The sequence below is a fragment of the Syzygium oleosum genome, unplaced genomic scaffold (genome assembly GCF_021117445.2).
Source record: "Syzygium oleosum isolate NSW1041296 unplaced genomic scaffold, Sole_v2.1 Sole_v2.01, whole genome shotgun sequence".
Lineage (NCBI taxonomy): Eukaryota > Viridiplantae > Streptophyta > Magnoliopsida > Myrtales > Myrtaceae > Syzygium > Syzygium oleosum.
The window spans coordinates 35,323,698-35,341,459 of record NW_026607485.1 but is presented as its reverse complement, the minus strand read 5'-3'; positions in this window follow the sequence as shown (position 1 = coordinate 35,341,459).

The window sequence follows — 17,762 nt, the reverse complement described above, 5'->3', positions numbered from 1 at the left end:
TGACTTCGAAAAGCAAATGCCTGAAAATGTCCCTACTCCATCCTGGCCGTGTTTGAGGAAAAGAACATCCGGCAGGGGACGGTCTTTCAAACGCAAACTTATTTTAAGGTAGGGAAGAATGGGTCGTTATTTGCGCAATTTGTGAAAATATTTTTCGTGCACTCATCACATGGATGGCCACCTTGGGATTAAATCATTTATAAACTCTTTTTTGGAAAACTTTAAAATATTTGCAAAAGATAAAAAGGGAAGGTCCAGGGCCGGAAATTTTCAAAAGAAAAAGTAGTTAAAATAGGCCCGGGCATGTGGTGAGCTTGCCCTTGGCACGCGGGTTGGCACGGTCCACTACTATGATGGGACTATATGAAAATGTTCAATGTTATCCCAGAGCTTAAATTAATGGAAGGATAATATTATATATTTTAAAATAGCCTAGGGACTAATTTGAACATTTACTAAAAGTTCAAGAACCATATTGAACAAATTAAAAGTTCAACATTGCAAAGTGGGCTAAAGTTCATGGATCACATTGAACAAATTAAAAGTATATGGATTAGATTACATATTAGACCAAAGTTCAGGGATCATCTATGTCATTATCCTCCGTTAAATGATGCCAAATGAAGTAAAATGAGAACTTCTTGCATATAGTTGGTTGACCTTAATAAAAACGCTAACCTAATCCTAGGTGAGTGAACCAAACATGACAAGTTTGGGGATGTAAAGAATTAATAGAATTCTGTTTTCTCATATTGGTAAAGGAAAAAGAGAATGTTAAGACAAATTAAATTAAATTAGAACACGCATATAAAAGTCTGTTCTCTACTTGCCAATCTATGAATCCTGTAGATTAGAAAAGTTTTGAAGCCTGAGAGTCTTATAGTATAGATTAATGATTTCTAGAAATTAAGAGGCAATCCCTTTGAAAGGCCGTGAGCATCGTGTGCATCGTGGGATAGCATAACTATCTCAAGAATTATTAGTTTATACTATAGCCCCCATCATGGTATCAGAGTGTGAATGCGATCGAACTTCGGACGGCTCATCCAGATATGATGAGAAAGAAATTGACCGGAACACAGTCTATGAGTTTCGCGCCCCCCTAGGATTGCTTAAAATTTAGCTTATGATTAGGACACGTGCAAATGTTTTCAAATTGTCGCGACCGAACTCCCGAGCCCTTTTTTTATCGAACATGCAAAAAAAGAAGGGGGGCTCGCCTGGTACGTGCTAAGTCTAGGTTCGGGACTTAACTCGGGCTCTCCCAAGCCCATACCATATCGCGACTTAGGGTTTAAGTGTTTAACATGCAAGTGGTTTATATCAAGGAGTCGCCACTAATCGATTTGGGGTGGGTCGATTAGAAACCCAAATAGGGTGATGGGAGAATCACCCTATTCCTACGAACCAGAGATTAAATGAGTTCGGGGACTTGGTTACACTAGTTGGATAACTAATGCCCTTTCGGTACCATTTTACCCTGTTCATTTCTGAAAACATTTGTCAGGCAATTTGGATTGATTTTAGGACATTTCTCCTAACATGTGAGGTGATCAAGCGAGTGCATAATCAGAAACGATTAGCAGTCAGGAACACAACAATTCATGCAGCCTAAGGTTCTAACCTTAACTAAGTCAGATGACATTCAAAAACACAACAGCTCATGCAATTGTATTAAAACATGCATAACAATACAATGGTAATAAAAACTAACATGCAAAATATTACCGCGCAATCCTAGGCTTATCTAATTTAAACATGGTAAATTATGCATAATAATGCTACAATAAATTAAACACTTAGATAAAAAAAAAATTTAATTAAAAATTTTTTTCGGAAAAAAAAAAAATAATAATACAGAAGAAGAAAAAAAAAATTAATAAATTTTTTTTTAAAATTTTTTTTAAATTTTTTTAAATTTTTAATTTTTTAAATAAAATAAAATAAAAATAAAAAAAATATAATATTAACCGGGTCGGATCCGACCCGGGTCAACGGATCCGACCCGGGCGTTGACCCGAGTCGGATCGGCTGAACCGGGTCGGTCAGACCGACCCGGGTCAACGGATCCGACCCGGGCGTTGACCCGGGTCGGGTCGGCTGAACCGGGTCGGTCAGACCGACCCGGGTCAACGGATCCGACCCGGGAGTTGACCCGGGTCGGGTCGGCTGAACCGGGTCAGACCGAACCCGTGGGAGCAGCCGCCTGCGAGGCCGAAAATCGGCCTCTCGCCGGCGGACCCAGGACCGGGCGCCACCCCCAAATCGGCCCCTGGACTAAAAACGAACCTCTCCACCCACCGGGTCACCGTCCGATCACCCGCTTGCCGCCGGGCGGCTGTAAAAAACAAACCAGCCTCTTTGAGGCATTTCATCGAGCAGGTGGCGTGCGCGGCAAAAATCAAGGGATTTCGGCCTCCTCCGGCGACTCGGTCGGCTCCAACGGCCTTGGTTCGCCTCCAACGGTGAGCAGGGACCGGGACCGACGTCGGTATGGGCCGGGATTCGCACGAAACGGCCGGCGCGAGTCCCGGCCCAACCACGCCGGAAAACAGGGGAAAACAGAGGGGCTTCTCGGCCGCGGGGGGCTCACCGGTCGACGGCGCGTCTGGGCGGTTTCCGGCTAGTCTGGCGGCGTCGACGACCGTTGCTGGTTCTTCTTTAGCTCCGGCGTGGCCTCGGTTTGCTCTCTCTCCCTCTCTATTCTCTCTCTTGTCTCCCTCAGTCTCTCTCTGTGTTTCGCCGACCGGGGGCTCTCTCTCTCTCACTGTGTCGCCGCCGTCGGCTCGGCGGCGGGGATGGATGGCTGAGGCGCGGTGCGAGCACGGCGGTCGCCGGAAGAACTCTCGGTCTCTCTGTCTCGCTCAGTCTCTCTTTCTCCTTGTCTTTTTAGAAACGGCCGACCCCGGGTCTCTCTCTCTCTCGGCTATTTACAATGGACGACGGACCTCTCTCGCTCTTCCGCGTCGGGCGTGACGGCGGCCGCACCGGCCTACGCCACCCCGCGACTTTCGTGGCCATTGCAGGCCGGTGCAGAGCAGAGCATAGCAGAGGGGCCGGTTCAAAACCGAGGCAGAGAGGAAGGAGGAGGGGATAAGGGAGCCGTGAAATCGGGGAGGACGGGACTGGCAATTAATGCCAGTCCCGTCGGCGTGCTCATCCGGCCTTCCTCCGGCGGATAGCGACGGTGAGGAGCGCGCCGCCGTGCGTCACGTGCCGTCGAGCACGAGAGGCGAACAGGGCGGCGAGAGCGACGGGGGAAGAAGGAAGGAGGAAGGCGGGCCGCCGGGCCCAGAGCGCGCGAAGGAGAAGAAAAGGGAGAAGAAAAGAAAAGGGCCCGGGCCCGGGCCCGCGGAGGGGGAAAAAAAAGAAAAGGAAAAAAAGAAATGGGCCGGGTCGGCCCAGGCTCCGACCCGGCCCGACTCGAAATTTTTTTTTTTTTTTTTTAATTTTGTTTAAAATTTAAGAAAATATGCTCTAATAGGCCCTATTAATGCACATATGCCTAATGTCTATATGTAATGCATTTAAATTGAAATACTTTTTGTTTTAGGAATTAACGAAATTAACTCCTAAATTTTGCGCAATTAATTTTGGGCAAATTAAAAATAGGTGTCAACAGCTGCCCCTCTTTGAAGGTGAGCTCGCAGAGATTGGGCTCGCAGAGGTTACGTTCAAAGATAAAATGGCACCTAAATTTGGCCCATGCATGTTCAATGAATGTTATTTTTAGCGAGACCGGAGTCCCATTTTTTATGATGCGATAAGATGATGCGTGCTAAAGCAAATAAAAACATACCTGGGGCTACTTACCTTGCCGAAGGGTAGAGTAATTCCAGATGGTTGATATTGTGTGTCGAGGACCCGAACCTATCTTCGGTCGCCTTGACGGAAAAATGGTTTGTCTAGGACCCGAACCTTTCTTCGGTCGCCTTGACGGGGATTGTTTTTGTCTAGGACCCGAACCTTTCTTCGGTCGCCTTGACTGGGGAAATCGTCTGTCTAGGACCCGAACCTTTCTTCGGTCGCCTTGACTGACTGGATTTTGTTTGGTCAAAGTACCTGGGGGTCGTCGCCCGAGGGTTTGACGGTTTGCCTGGTGGGTCCTCGCCAGCAGGTCTTGAAAAGGCTCAAACGATGAGCACCTGGGGGTCCTCGCCCGAGGATTTGATTGTTTGCCTGGTGGGTCCTCGCCAGCAGGTCTTGAAAAAGCTCAAACGATGAGCACCTGGGGGTCCTCGCCCGAGGATTTGTTGGTTTGCCTGGTGGGTCCTCGCTAGCAGGTCTTGAAAAGCTCAAACGATGAGCACCTGGGGGTCCTCGCCCGAGGATTTGTTGGTTTGCCTGGTGGGTCCTCGCCGACGGGTCTTGAAAAGCTCAAACGATGAGCACCGGGGTCCTCGCCCGAGGATTTGTTGGTTTGCCCGGTGGGTCCTCGCCGGCGAGGTCTTGAAAAGGCTCAAACGATGAGCACACAGGGGTCCTCGCCCGAGGATTTGTTGGTTTGCCTGGTGGGTCCTCGCCAGCAGGTCTTGAAAAGCTCAAACGATGAGCACCTGGGGGTCCTCGCCCGAGGATTTGTTGGTTTGCCTGGTGGGTCCTCGCCAGCAGGTCTTGAAAAGGCTCAAACGATGAGCACCTGGGGGTCCTCGCCCGAGGATTTGATGTGAACATGGGGGTCAGTCCCATGCTCAGGAGGGTGAACAACGGGGTCAATCCGATGTTCAGAGGGTGAACAACGGGATCAATCCGATGTTCAGTTGGTGAACAACGGGGTCACTCCGATGTTCAGAGGGTGAACAACGGGGTCAATCCGATGTTCAAAGGGTACCATAACAATCGTAGGTACATGGATTTCTGGAATCGGGCATGGGTAAAATGTACTTACCTGGGCACGTTCCTGCCTCTTAAGGGCGTGTCTCCTGTCAGACAAGTTTTTTTTGTGCAAAGACATACGTATTCATCGGAGAAATAGACAACTGAGGCTATTCTTGAATATCGTATGAAATATCTTGACCAGCTAGTCAAGATGCTTTTCTTTTTCAAAGAAACACCCTGTTTACCTTCTGGGTAGTTTGAAAAGAATTTTGATGAAATACCTGGGATTTCTTACCCGGAGGTTCAGGGCATTTCTTTTGTGATGATAATGAGGGCTTCTCCAGCGCCCGAATTTTTGTGTTCTATCACTGGGGATTAGAACTCTGAGCAGCAAAAGCATGCTGTGTCAATTCCACTTGGGGAGCGGAAGGAATTTTTGTGACATCTTTGGAGACGCTCCAAAGGTCATATGTTATTTGAGTCTTTGAGGATATTTTACCTGTCAAAGAGGGTTAGCGCAAACATGCATGCATTCATCAAGGATAGACAAACTAGGCTATCCCAGAATGTGTATTTGAAAGTTCATGCATGATGATTTTGCCATGTTTGCATCACCAAACATCCACCGAGGGTAATTATCAATCAAGACAATATTCGCTCGCAAGGTGGACTTCTCGAGATGCTGAACGAGGGATCCTCAGTCAGAAAGGACTTTTCACTCGCTCTCATTGAAAAGGGCTATTTGTCCTGTCCATTAATGCGGGAACATCGAAAACACTCAATCTGATCGTTATCACATCCGCAAGGGTCTGAGTTTTCTCGCAAGCGGTACAACGCTGCCAATCTGAGAGGTCTTCTTCAGGGTCGTAATGTAGGCTTGGTCAATGGCTTAACAAAGGAGACTGTCCGAGTCAAGGCCATGAAAGAAAATATTCTGCAATCATCTCCGGGTTTACAAGTCAAGAACCCTGCAAAACGAGATAGAAATAGTCTTGCTCGGATTTCCTTGAGCGTTGTTTATGAACATTTGAAATTCCACGTTAAATCAAGTGCCCTAATCAGAAGAGACTTCATGAGGGACGTAACGTGGGCTCGGTTCACAGGTTGAGAAACGAAAGGATCGTTAGGCTCAAAAATGTGTGTAAGGGTGAGAGTTGGTGATCATCTTGGCATTGTCACCAGCCTTTTTCTCCACCGTCGGGACTCTTTTGGAAAACTCCCTGGGTAATCCCGTGTTTTAGCTTCTTTGACAACTTTTTCTTGAGGAGCTTATGCGTCAAGCATTTTCCTGGATACCATTCTATCATGTGACAGATCTTTGTCAAGACAGAGTTCCTAAAGTAGGAATTTGTATCGAAGAAGAACTCAAGTTTAACCCTTTGGGGTCGTCTTTTCATCGTTTTTCTTCTTCTCCTTTTTCTTTTTCTTTGTTTTTTATTCATGGGCATTGGCCTTGCTTTTACCAGGCACACTGCTTTTTCATGCCCCTAGTTTTCAGCATTTTATTGCTGCTCTTTTGGTGTTGTCAGGACTAGCCTAAACAAGCTTGAGCAGAATAATGTTATTAGGCTCTTGGAGTCTTCATCTTGATTCGGTATTTTGGACCCTGATGTTCAAGCTGTGGTGACTTTTGCCTTGCCCCGGTGTAGGGGATGATCACCAACTGGGTTGGTACGAAATGAAATCGCCGGCTCAATTGGGCTAGCAAGGGATATAAGTGTATGGGATAGAAGAAGAACCGCTCTTCGTCATCCTAGGGCACTTAAATTATTGTGAGAGTTCGTCTGCAATAAAAACACTCAAAGATTAATGCAAATGAGAGCAAGAAAATTCCTATTCATCTTTGTCATCTTGTGAGAGCTGTTGCAGCTGATGATCATAGAAAATTTTAGATATTACAAACTCCTCATCCTTTCCTCGTCTTGCTCAGTGACAACATCACTGTTATCAATAAGATATTGGCATTTTGGACAGGCTTTAGTTTGCTGCTCCTCTCTTGACAAAGCCCTCTTAGCCTCGACTGTCCGGCCGTCGATGGTGTGCTTGTCTTGGAAGACTCTTTCGAGAACCACCGGATCCGTGAAAACAACGAGGCCGAAGTCACGGGGCGGTGATCGAAAGGGAGGGACGCTCTTCTTGCTCCTCCGAATTTGAATTCTCCTGTGATGTTGGTTTACCTCAAGTGCCCCAATGTGGGGTGGTTCTTGACAGGGGTGATTTAAAAAAGAACCTCCAAGTGTATGGGCTCAAATGGTCAAGCAAAGGATTAATGGTAGTGTATGGGGCAGAGAAATGAACTGCCTCTCGTCATTTTGGCTACCGTACCTTATGCGAGAAACCCCTTTACCTTGTAGAAGTGAAACCTTTTCGCTCATCTTGCAAGGGTTTGGTACTTGAGAATGTGTTTAGGCTAAGGATTGCCTCTCATCATCCCGAGACACCTCGTTCAATACATCGGAGCGATTCGACACCATTCGTCGAATTGTCCAGATTTTCACAGGGAATTGGTGAATTAAACAGGTAAAATTACCATGCGAAATTCTTTCCAAAAGACATGCAATGCACTTGGGGGAAGGTTAAGCATTTATTTGCTTTAACATGTTTCCTCCTTCTTTTGATTCTTTCAACTCTTAAAGTTTTAAGGGAAAGAAATACTTACCTACGCTGTAGCAGCGACGAGGTAAACCTGTAAAGCAATAAGAAAGACCGTGTCAATGAACGGCTCTTTGAGGGAATAGGAATTGGGAACGATACAACATTACCCTTCGTGATTCCCCTCATTTAAGATTAAATTGACAACTCCTTGAGTTTTCTCGGATGCTGATAATTCCCTTCTGACAAAAACAGGAGTTTATGTTAGAAATGAGATGATTGAGGGTAAATTGAGAACGATACAAATTACCCTTCTTCCATTTTGCCTTCAAAGCTAGCAGAGTCTTTTCTCCTCTTTACTTTGTTCAGCCTTCTCTGTCTCAGCCTGCTCCTCCATACTCTTGGTCACGAAGCTCGAATGAGATCCTCTATAATTAGAGGTACTCCCGAATAGAGGGTTCTATTGTCGCCGCATCTTTGTGTCAATGCGGTTCCAAGCATGTTGAGGAGTTTCTTGTGGATGCTCCGATTCTAGGCGCAAGGCATGTGCAATTGCTTGCATGGAGAACTTCGCAGCAAAGCTAATCTCTGCTTTAAAGGTCTTTGACGAACATGGGCATGACTACCATCGATACTTCTGTGGTTGTCAGGATCTGCCTTGACGCCACTTTGTCATGTGCGAAATCCTTTCCAGCTGCTTGTACCATGAGTGTTCTTTACTCAATTTTGTCCTATGTAAAAGGAAGAAATATGTCATTTCTATGCTAAAGTAGATGAACTTTAGGAACGAAATACACCCTTTTGATGGACTGGGAGATCGCATGCCCCCTAGTCTACTCTTCCAATTAAGCACTTCTTCGTCATGTTTCATTCGAGAGGTCCCGGCATTGGTGCTCTATCCGGCTCGCTAGCACGTCAGAGTCTAGCATGTTCCCCAGTTCATTATCTGCAAAAGAAAAGGGATGGAATGTCATTTCCAAAATTTGTTAAGGAATAAGACATACCTTTTTCTTTCAAAAAGGGTAATCTTTTCTTGATCTGCCCCCGACTTTTGTACAAAATGATGTTCCGCTCATCATGGAGTCAAGGAATGCTTAGCATTCTCTTTGACTTTCTGGGGCTGATATCACCCACCGGTAGTAGTGAGATTTGCCCCATGTTTCATTTGAAGATTGGATGATCTTCGCTCGGACTGCCCCTATCAGATGAGTTGGTCCGCGATCATTACCAGGGGCTGAGGTGCTCTTCAGCTTGTGTCATTTTCAAATGTCCCCTTCGTAATAACAAATCAAAAAGGAGTATGCTCTGAGACACGAAGTGAGCGCGTTAGAAAAACAAACAGGGCTATGAGCACGCATGCTTTTCCACTATTCTTTTTTGTCCTTTTGAAAAATGATAAAACATTTGTTTTATTTTCAAAAGCTTAGAAACAAGGAAGCATGAGGAAGCCCGGGCCTCAGAACACTTTCCTTTACATTGCTGGATATCATCAACGGGCCGGTTTGGAGTACTTCCTCAGGCCCTCAAAACAAAACATTTGTAATTCTTTTGAATAATTCAGGCGAATTACATTTGTTGGAATGGAAATTGTAATACTAAAATTCCAAGCATAATTACAAATTCAGAAAACTGGGAATTCTAGAAAACAGCTGAGACTTTAGAAAGCAAGAAAAGCTCCCAAGTATGGGAGGATTCAAACTATTAAATATGCCTCTATTCTAAAGGAGGAAAATTGAGTCTTCAGTTTACTCAATGATGACATCCGTGCCTCCTGCTTGATTAGGTGGTGCGTTGCGGAATGAAAACATCTTTGCATCCAGCAATTTCTGGACCTTATTTTTCAAGACAGCACAGTCATTGACGGAATGTCCCGTTTCACCCAAATGATAGTCACATGTCTCGGAGGGATCGTAGTTGGGGAAACGCTCAGGATTTTCACGCTTTGGCTCTTTAGCAAGCAACCTCTTTTCCAGGAGAATAGGCAGGATCTGAGACATAGGCAAAGGGAGTGGCGTGAACTGCTTTTTGTTATTTCGCCTTTGGGGCGGTTTGCGGCCTGAGGCCGGTTGCTGTTCACTGCTCATCTGAATCATTGGGGAAGGACGAACGGTTTGGGTGTATGCAACATCCGCATCTGTCAGGGGTTCTTTCTCCTTCTTCATGCCGAGTTTCTTGCTTGTGGAAGTGGGGTCTGTAAACCACCCCTCACGCAATCCCATTTCGATTCGTTCACCCACAGGAACAAGACGATTAAGGGATTCAGCAGTGGCACCTACCAGGCGGTGTCTGTATTCATATGGAAGAGACTTTATGAACAACTTCACTTGTTCATGATCAGTGAGTTGTGGGGTAACCTGGGCGGCCAAGTTTCTCCATCTGGTGGCATACTCTTTGAAGGACTCACTCTTCTTCTTCTCAGCGCGTTCCAAATCGTCACGAGTAAAGGTGACGTCCAGGTTGAATTGATAATGCTTGAGGAATGCATCAGCGGCATCATCCCAAGACTTAAAAGTATCCACATCTTTCGACATATACCATGTCAGGGCTGGCCCCGTCAAACTCGCTTGGAAGGTCTGAATCATGAGGGGTTCATTATCAACGTACTGAGTCATCCGCACATGGTACATGTGCAGATGATGTCTGGGGCATGAGGTGCCATCATATTTCTCGAATTCCGGCATCTTGAACTTTTCTGGTACTTTGACCCGTTTGTATATAGACAGGTCAAGTGGGACAGCATTCTGCGGGCCTTGTAGCTGTTTCAGCATCTCCTCGACTTTTGCAAGGCGTTTGTCCTGTTCTGTCATTGGTACATTTTCAAGTTCAGGCTTCCTGACAGCAAGGGGAAGCGGATCGTCCTCCAGCAGAGGCATTTTACTGTCACTGGCGGAGGCTTCGTCTTTTCTAGTAGACGGTGGTGGTAACACCACTTCAACTGCTGCAGGCGTAGGTGTGAGCTTGCCATGAATGGATTCCACCTGCTTTGTGAGATTTTGGATCGCATTGATGACCATTTTCATCTCATCTTCCATGTTATTGAGACGGACGTTTTCTTCGGCCATTTTTAGCCCGAGCCCTTTTTTATCGAACATGCAAAAAAAGAAGGGAGGCTCGCCTGGTACGTGCTAAGTCTAGGTTCGGGACTTAACTCGGGCTCTCCCAAGCCCATACCATATCGCGACTTAGGGTTTAAGTGTTTAACATGCAAGTGGTTTATATCAAGGAGTCGCCACTAATCGATTTGGGGTGGGTCGATTAGAAACCCAAATAGGGTGATGGGAGAATCACCCTATTCCTACGAACCAGAGATTAAATGAGTTCGGGGACTTGGTTACACTAGTTGGATAACTAATGCCCTTTCGGTACCATTTTACCCTGTTCATTTCTGAAAACATTTGTCAAGCAATTTGGATTGATTTTAGGACATTTCTCCTAACATGTGAGGTGATCAAGCGAGTGCATAATCGAAACGATTAGCGATCAGGGAACACAACAATTCATGCGGCCTAAGGTTCTAACCTTAACTAAGTCGAGATGACATTCAAAAACACAACAGCTCATGCAATTGTATTAAAACATGCATAACAATACAATGGTAATAAAAACTAACATGCAAAATATTACCGCGCAATCCTAGGCTTATCTAATTTAAACATGGTAAATTATGCATAATAATGCTACAATAAATTAAACACTTAGATAAAAAAAAAAATTTTTTTCGGAAAAAAAAAATAATAATAATACAGAAGAAGAAAAAAAAAATTAATAAATTTTTTTTTAATTTTTTTTAAATTTTTAATTTTTTAAATAAAATAAAATAAAAATAAAAAAAAATATAATATTAACCGGGTCGGATCCGACCCGGGTCAACGGATCCGACCGGGAGTTGACCGGGTCGATCAGTGAACTGGCCGGTCGGTGACCGACCCGGTCAACGGATCCGACCGGGCGTTGACCCGGGTCGGGTCGGCTGAACCGGCCGGTGGGACCAGGACCGGGTCAACGGATCCGACCCGGAGTTGACCCGGTCGGGTCGCTGAACCGGTCGACCCAGAACCCGTGGGAGCGCCACGGCTGGCCGAAAATCGGCCTCTCGCCGGCGGACCCAGCACGGCGCCACCCCCAAATCGGCCCACGGGACTAAAAACGAACCTCTCCACCCACCGGGTCACCGTCCGATCACCCGTTCGCCGGCCGGCGGCCAAAAACAAACCAGCCTCTTTGAGGCATTTCATCGAGCAGGTGGCGTGCGCGGCAAAAATCAAGGGATTTCGGCCTCCTCCGGCGACTCGGTCGGCTCCAACGGCCTTGGTTCGCCTCCAACGGTGAGCAGGGACCGGGACCGACGTCGGTATGGGCCGGGATTCGCACGAAACGGCCGGCGCGAGTCCCGGCCCAACCACGCCGGAAAACAGGGGAAAACAGAGGGGCTTCTCGGCCGCGGGGGGCTCACCGGTCGACGGCGCGTCTGGGCGGTTTCCGGCTAGTCTGGCGGCGTCGACGACCGTTGCTGGTTCTTCTTTAGCTCCGGCGTGGCCTCGGTTTGCTCTCTCTCCCTCTCTATTCTCTCTCTTGTCTCCCTCAGTCTCTCTCTGTGTTTCGCCGACCGGGGGCTCTCTCTCTCTCACTGTGTCGCCGCCGTCGGCTCGGCGGCGGGGATGGATGGCTGAGGCGCGGTGCGAGCACGGCGGTCGCCGGAAGAACTCTCGGTCTCTCTGTCTCGCTCAGTCTCTCTTTCTCCTTGTCTTTTTAGAAACGGCCGACCCGGGTCTCTCTCTCTCTCTGGCTATTTACAGCCGGACGACGGACCCCCTCTGCTCTTCTGCGTCGGCGTGACGACGGCCTGCACCGGCCTACGCCACCCCGCGACTTTCGTGGCCATTGCAGGCCGGTGCAGAGCAGAGCATAGCAGAGGGGCCGGTTCAAAACCGAGGCAGAGAGGAAGGAGGAGGGGATAAGGGAGCCGTGAAATCGGGGAGGACGGGACTGGCAATTAATGCCAGTCCCGTCGGCGTGCTCATCCGGCCTTCCTCTGGCCGGATAGCGACGGTGAGGAGCAGCGCCGCCGTGCGTCACGCTGCCGTCGAGCACAGAGGCGAACAGGGGCGGCGAGAGCGACGGGGGGAAGAAGGAAGGAGGAAGGCCGGGCCGGGCCAGGCCCAGCCGCGCGAAGGGAGGAGAAGAAAAGGGGAGAAGAAAAGAAAAGGGCCCGGGCCCGGGCCCGCGGAGGGGGAAAAAAAGAAAAGGAAAAAAAAGAAATGGGCCGGGTCGGCCCAGCTCCGACCCGGCCCGACTCGAAATTTTTTTTTTTTTTTTTTTTTAATTTTGTTTAAAATTTAAGAAAATATGCTCTAATAGGCCCTATTAATGCACATATGCCTAATGTCTATATGTAATGCATTTAAATTGAAATACTTTTTGTTTTAGGAATTAACGAAATTAACTCCTAAATTTTGCGCAATTAATTTTGGGCAAATTAAAAATAGGTGTCAACACAAATTATACTATCAAGATTATGAAATGTTCCTATGACCAGAATTTGAAGCATCGAACGGGCGAGGTGCGTACGTAAGCTTAATTACGTACTTCAAGTTCCAATTCATCATCAAGTTGAGCCATTGCATGACTCGTTCATGTGCGGCCAAATTTGGAGATGAAGCATACAGAATTCCGAGAGAAGTAGGATAAACAAAGACTCATCTTGTTCATTTTCATGGGCGGTCAAAATTTGGACATGAAGCAAACAATATTCGGGGAGAAGTAGAATAAACAAAGACTCATCTTGTCTTTTCCTTGGGATCGACTCGTAGGTCAAAATCTACGGTTCACAAAAGTACGTAGGCGGCATCCCGTGGCTTACTCGGCTTTTAAACAGCCTAAAATAAGTTAGTGGCGACTCTAGTCTCATTATGTTAATAACAAAACGAGAAATCCAGTTGTGGTCGGCAAGTCTTACGAGAGCCCGTGTGAAGTGCAAGCACCGCCTCACAAGAAAGTTATACGCACATGCCTAACAATCCGTGAAACCCCCTCGAGGTTTGTCTCCGGGACCTTGAGGGGGTCACGAAAAGCATTAAGCGTGGGATAAGGCTTAAAACTCTTGAGATGATTCTTCATTATTACTCCGAGTTGAGCTCTCTATTTTCGTCTCTCCGTATTTGGTGAACTCCTGGGATTCATGAGCATATTCAACACGATTTTATACTTACATTGCCTACCAACATATTGATTTGGTTAAGAGAGTATTAAATAATCTAATCTCTTCTTTCCTCCCATTGATAGTGACGTTATTAAACCTCGTCAAAACGGGAAATCTATTTAATTAACATATCTATCAACACGCCCCGATATGATAAACTCATTTAAATGGGCAAAAGGACACTATAAGTGCCATAACTTGTGTACGGAGATCATTTTGGTGCCATAACTTTTTTTCGGATCACTTTGGTGCCAAGTCGGAGGAAAAGCAATACTTAAGTGTTAAGTTTTTTTTGGATCACTTCAGTGCTAAAATTTTTGAAAAACGATCACTTAAGTGCTAAAATTTTTTTAAAACGATCATTTAAGTGCTAAAATTTTTGAAAAACGATCACTTAAGTACCAATCTCCGGCGAGCCACGTCAGCTTCAAAAATTAATAAAAAAAAATGCCACGTCGGATTTCCGGCGAAAAATTGTGTACGGCACCGAAGTTGGCACTTAAGTGATCGTTTTTCAAAAATTTTAGCACTTAAGTGATCGTTTTTCAAAAATTTTAGCACTAAAGTGATCCAAAAAAAACTTATGGCACCAAAGTGAGCGCCGTACACAAGTTATGGCACTTGTAGTGTTCTTTTGCCCATTTAAATGTATAAATCTTCTTTGTGAAATATTTTCCACCTTTGATGAGCGAAATAGAAGGTCGAATGAAATTCATAATACAAAGCATGTAAAGCATATACACTAATGTAAAGAGCGAATGTACTACTGGATTTGGCTCTCTAATATGCATCACATGCATGGGAAAAGTATGAAAACAATCCTAAACATATTGCATCAGTACCAATTTAGTCCCAAATCTTTCAATTGCACCAATTTAGTCATAAATCTTTTCACATTGGTACCAATTCAATCCATATGACCAATTTAGGCTAAAAATCATCGAAGTGGATGCCGGTTGTCCTACGTGGCACAACCGACACTAGACATTTTTAAATAATTTTTTCAATTTTTTGTTTGTTTTTTCTTTTCTTTTTTTTTCTTTTTCCTTTCTTCTCTTTTTTCCTTCATTTGGGCCAGCGAGGGCCAGCAAGCCCAGCCGTTGGCGATGGCCACTCGCCTAGAGCTGGTGGGGCTGCGAAGGCCCTAGGCAAGGCCATCAAGGCCTACTGGCCAAAATAAAGGAAAAAAAGAAAGAATGAAAGAATGTAAAAAGAAAAGAAAAGAAAAACACGAAAAAGTTTTAAAAATTCAAAAAATTATTTAAAAATGTTCACGTTAACGCCGGCTATGCCACGTAGGACAATCGTGTAACAATTTCCAGCCTATATTGGCCAGGTGAACTGAATTGGTATCAATGTGAAAAGGTTTAGAATTAAATTAGTCCAATGAAAAGATTTAGAAATGAATTGATACCAACGCAATAAGTTTATAACTTTTATGGGACTTTTCCCACATGAATTATGTACGTTATTCACTTTAATTGATGCCAAAAACTTATGGAAGAAAGCACAATTCAAAGGACTAAAATTTCAAGCTTTGAAACATTGAACTGGACAACTTAAAAAGGGGAAATTACTAAACAAGTCTTAAACATATTGCATTTATGTCAATTCAATCCTAAATCTTTCAATTATGCCAATTGAGTTTTAAACATTTTGACAATTTGCCAATTTAGTTCTTCTGACCAAAGTCACAAACCTTTTGACAATCTGTCAATTTAGTTCTTTTGACCAATTTTGGCTAGAAATTACTGACATGGACGCTAGCCGTTTTATGTGACACAGCTAACGTTGTTGTGGACAATATTTACAATTCTTTAAAAAAAAAATCAAATTTTTAAAAAAAATCTTTTATTTTTTTCTTTCTTTTTCTTTTTCCTTCTTCCTCTGCTGGTCGCTAAGCCTTGACTATGGCCGGCGGCCAGCAATAAGCGAGGGCTAATCTCGCCAGCTGGCTTTGGGTGATGTTCGAGCTCGCTGGATCTAGCGAAGTGGAGCCTCGCCCGACGAGGTCGAGCAACGCCAACCCTCTCCTACATGGCCGGCGAAGGAAGAAGGAAAAGAAAAAGAAAGAAAATAAAAAAATTAAATAAAAAATTGTCAAAATTATCAAAATTGTTCACATCAGCGTCGGCCATAGTACATAGGATGGCTGATGTCCATATTAGCAACTTTCGGCCAAAATTGGCCAGAATGACTAAATTTGCAAATTATCAAAAGATTTGGACTCGATTTGCACAATTGAAAGGTTTATGACTAAATTAGCATGAATGCAATATGTTTAGAACTTTTTTGGTAATTTTTTACTGCATAAAACAAGATAAGTTCTAGGGAGTAACGAATTTTCTTTTAAAGAAATATGTCTAGTATTCAGTGACTGTAACCATATTTAATATTTCAACACGACTTAAGTTTGATTTCCCAGTATAACCTAAATTAGTGAATATATCTTTGTTTCTCTTATGGCTTGACGTGGTTATGAAGAATTCGTACCTTAAAACGCTTTCCATGCATAAATTTATCAGCCAAACAAAGATAATCTAAACATAAGACAAAATATTTAATCAAGAGGAGAGAGAGCTTTCACCATCAACATAGTAGCATCCAATTTTATTTTATTTTTTTGGGTCAAAGCATCCAGATTGAATAAAAGGTAGAAAAGACAACAAAATCAGCTCCATAGATAGGCAATCAAATTGGATTTCTACGCCGAAAAGTATCTTAAATAGAAGAATCTATGAAATGGCTTCAGGGTTCCAAAGAGCGGTCGCGGTGGTTGAACTTTGGTTGTTTCACGTCGGTAATACGGTGCGAGGTGATCCGGACTCAACTTTGGTAGATGATGTATCCGACGGGCAAAAGTAAAAACCAGACGTTGATCTCGAGTACCTTTGTGGTGTGGCTCTATTGAATGTTACTCGTACACCGGTTGATAACTACAATCACTACGTGGAACATAAACTACTTGGGTCCGGTGGCACAATCTATGCCCACGGAAAATGGAACGGGGCGATTACGCAGTGGAATTGCACGGCTTTGCTTGGAACATGCCGAAGTGCAGTTGAACCATCTCTGTCATACGAGTACTGAGGCACAAATGCAGCTTCAAGTTTGTAAAATTAGGTATGAGATTTAACATTTCGGTGAAGAACTGCAGTTATCGTGACATCGACACTCGTGTATGAAATAGCTTTACTAAAATTACGTCCGTCTATGCTTGGTCATTTGTATCAAGAGCGATGAGCACATGATGTAATGCTCACATGCTCTCATACATCTATGTTCATGGTCGTGTAGGAATGAGTACGACAGATGCCCGACAATGATAAGCATTAGGGTTAATACCACCAAAAACCCCAAACTGGTACATCTGTGATAAATTTGCTCTAAACTAATTTTTTGACCACCAAAAACCTCAAATTGGTACACTTGTGACAAATTTACCCTCAGTTGTTTCTGTTAAATTTTACTATCAAATTGCTTTGTTAAATGACACACGGCAGTTGACTGATGTACCAATCGTATGTTTTACCCTTCATTTGTCACGGGTGTATTAGTTTGTGATTTTTTTTTCTATTAATCCAATTTAACAGAAACTAACAGAAAGTAAATTTGTCACAAACGTACCAGTTTTGGGTTTTTAGTGGTCAAAAAATTAGTTTTGAGTAAATTTATCACAAATGTACCAGTTTGGAGTTTTTGGTGGTCAGAAAATTGGTTTTGGGTAAAATTGTCACAGGTATACTAGTTTGGGGTTTTTCGTGATATTAACCCTAAGCATTAACTACTGGGGCAAATCCCAGTGGCCACCCTTCCTACTTGGGAAGAGAAAGGTGAGGGGTTTGAATCCCCACCTTCTCAGGGGAGCTACGGGTAGGGACGTGTAATTTCAGGTGTGGGTTTCGACTCCCACGTCTTGCAAGAGGTAAGGCAAAAGTCTAAAAGTGAATTGAGAGTTAAAGAGGTAGGGCAAAAGTCTAAAAGTGAATTGAGAATTAGAGTATGATAGACAAAAAAAAAACCCTAAGCATTAATGTTTTATTTAGTAAGCAATTTAATCGTTGTAACCTCTTTTTTCTCCAATGACCCAAAAAAATAAATATTCCTTGTACGGGAGTTCCCTTAGAGAGATTTTGTGGACAAATTCAACTGA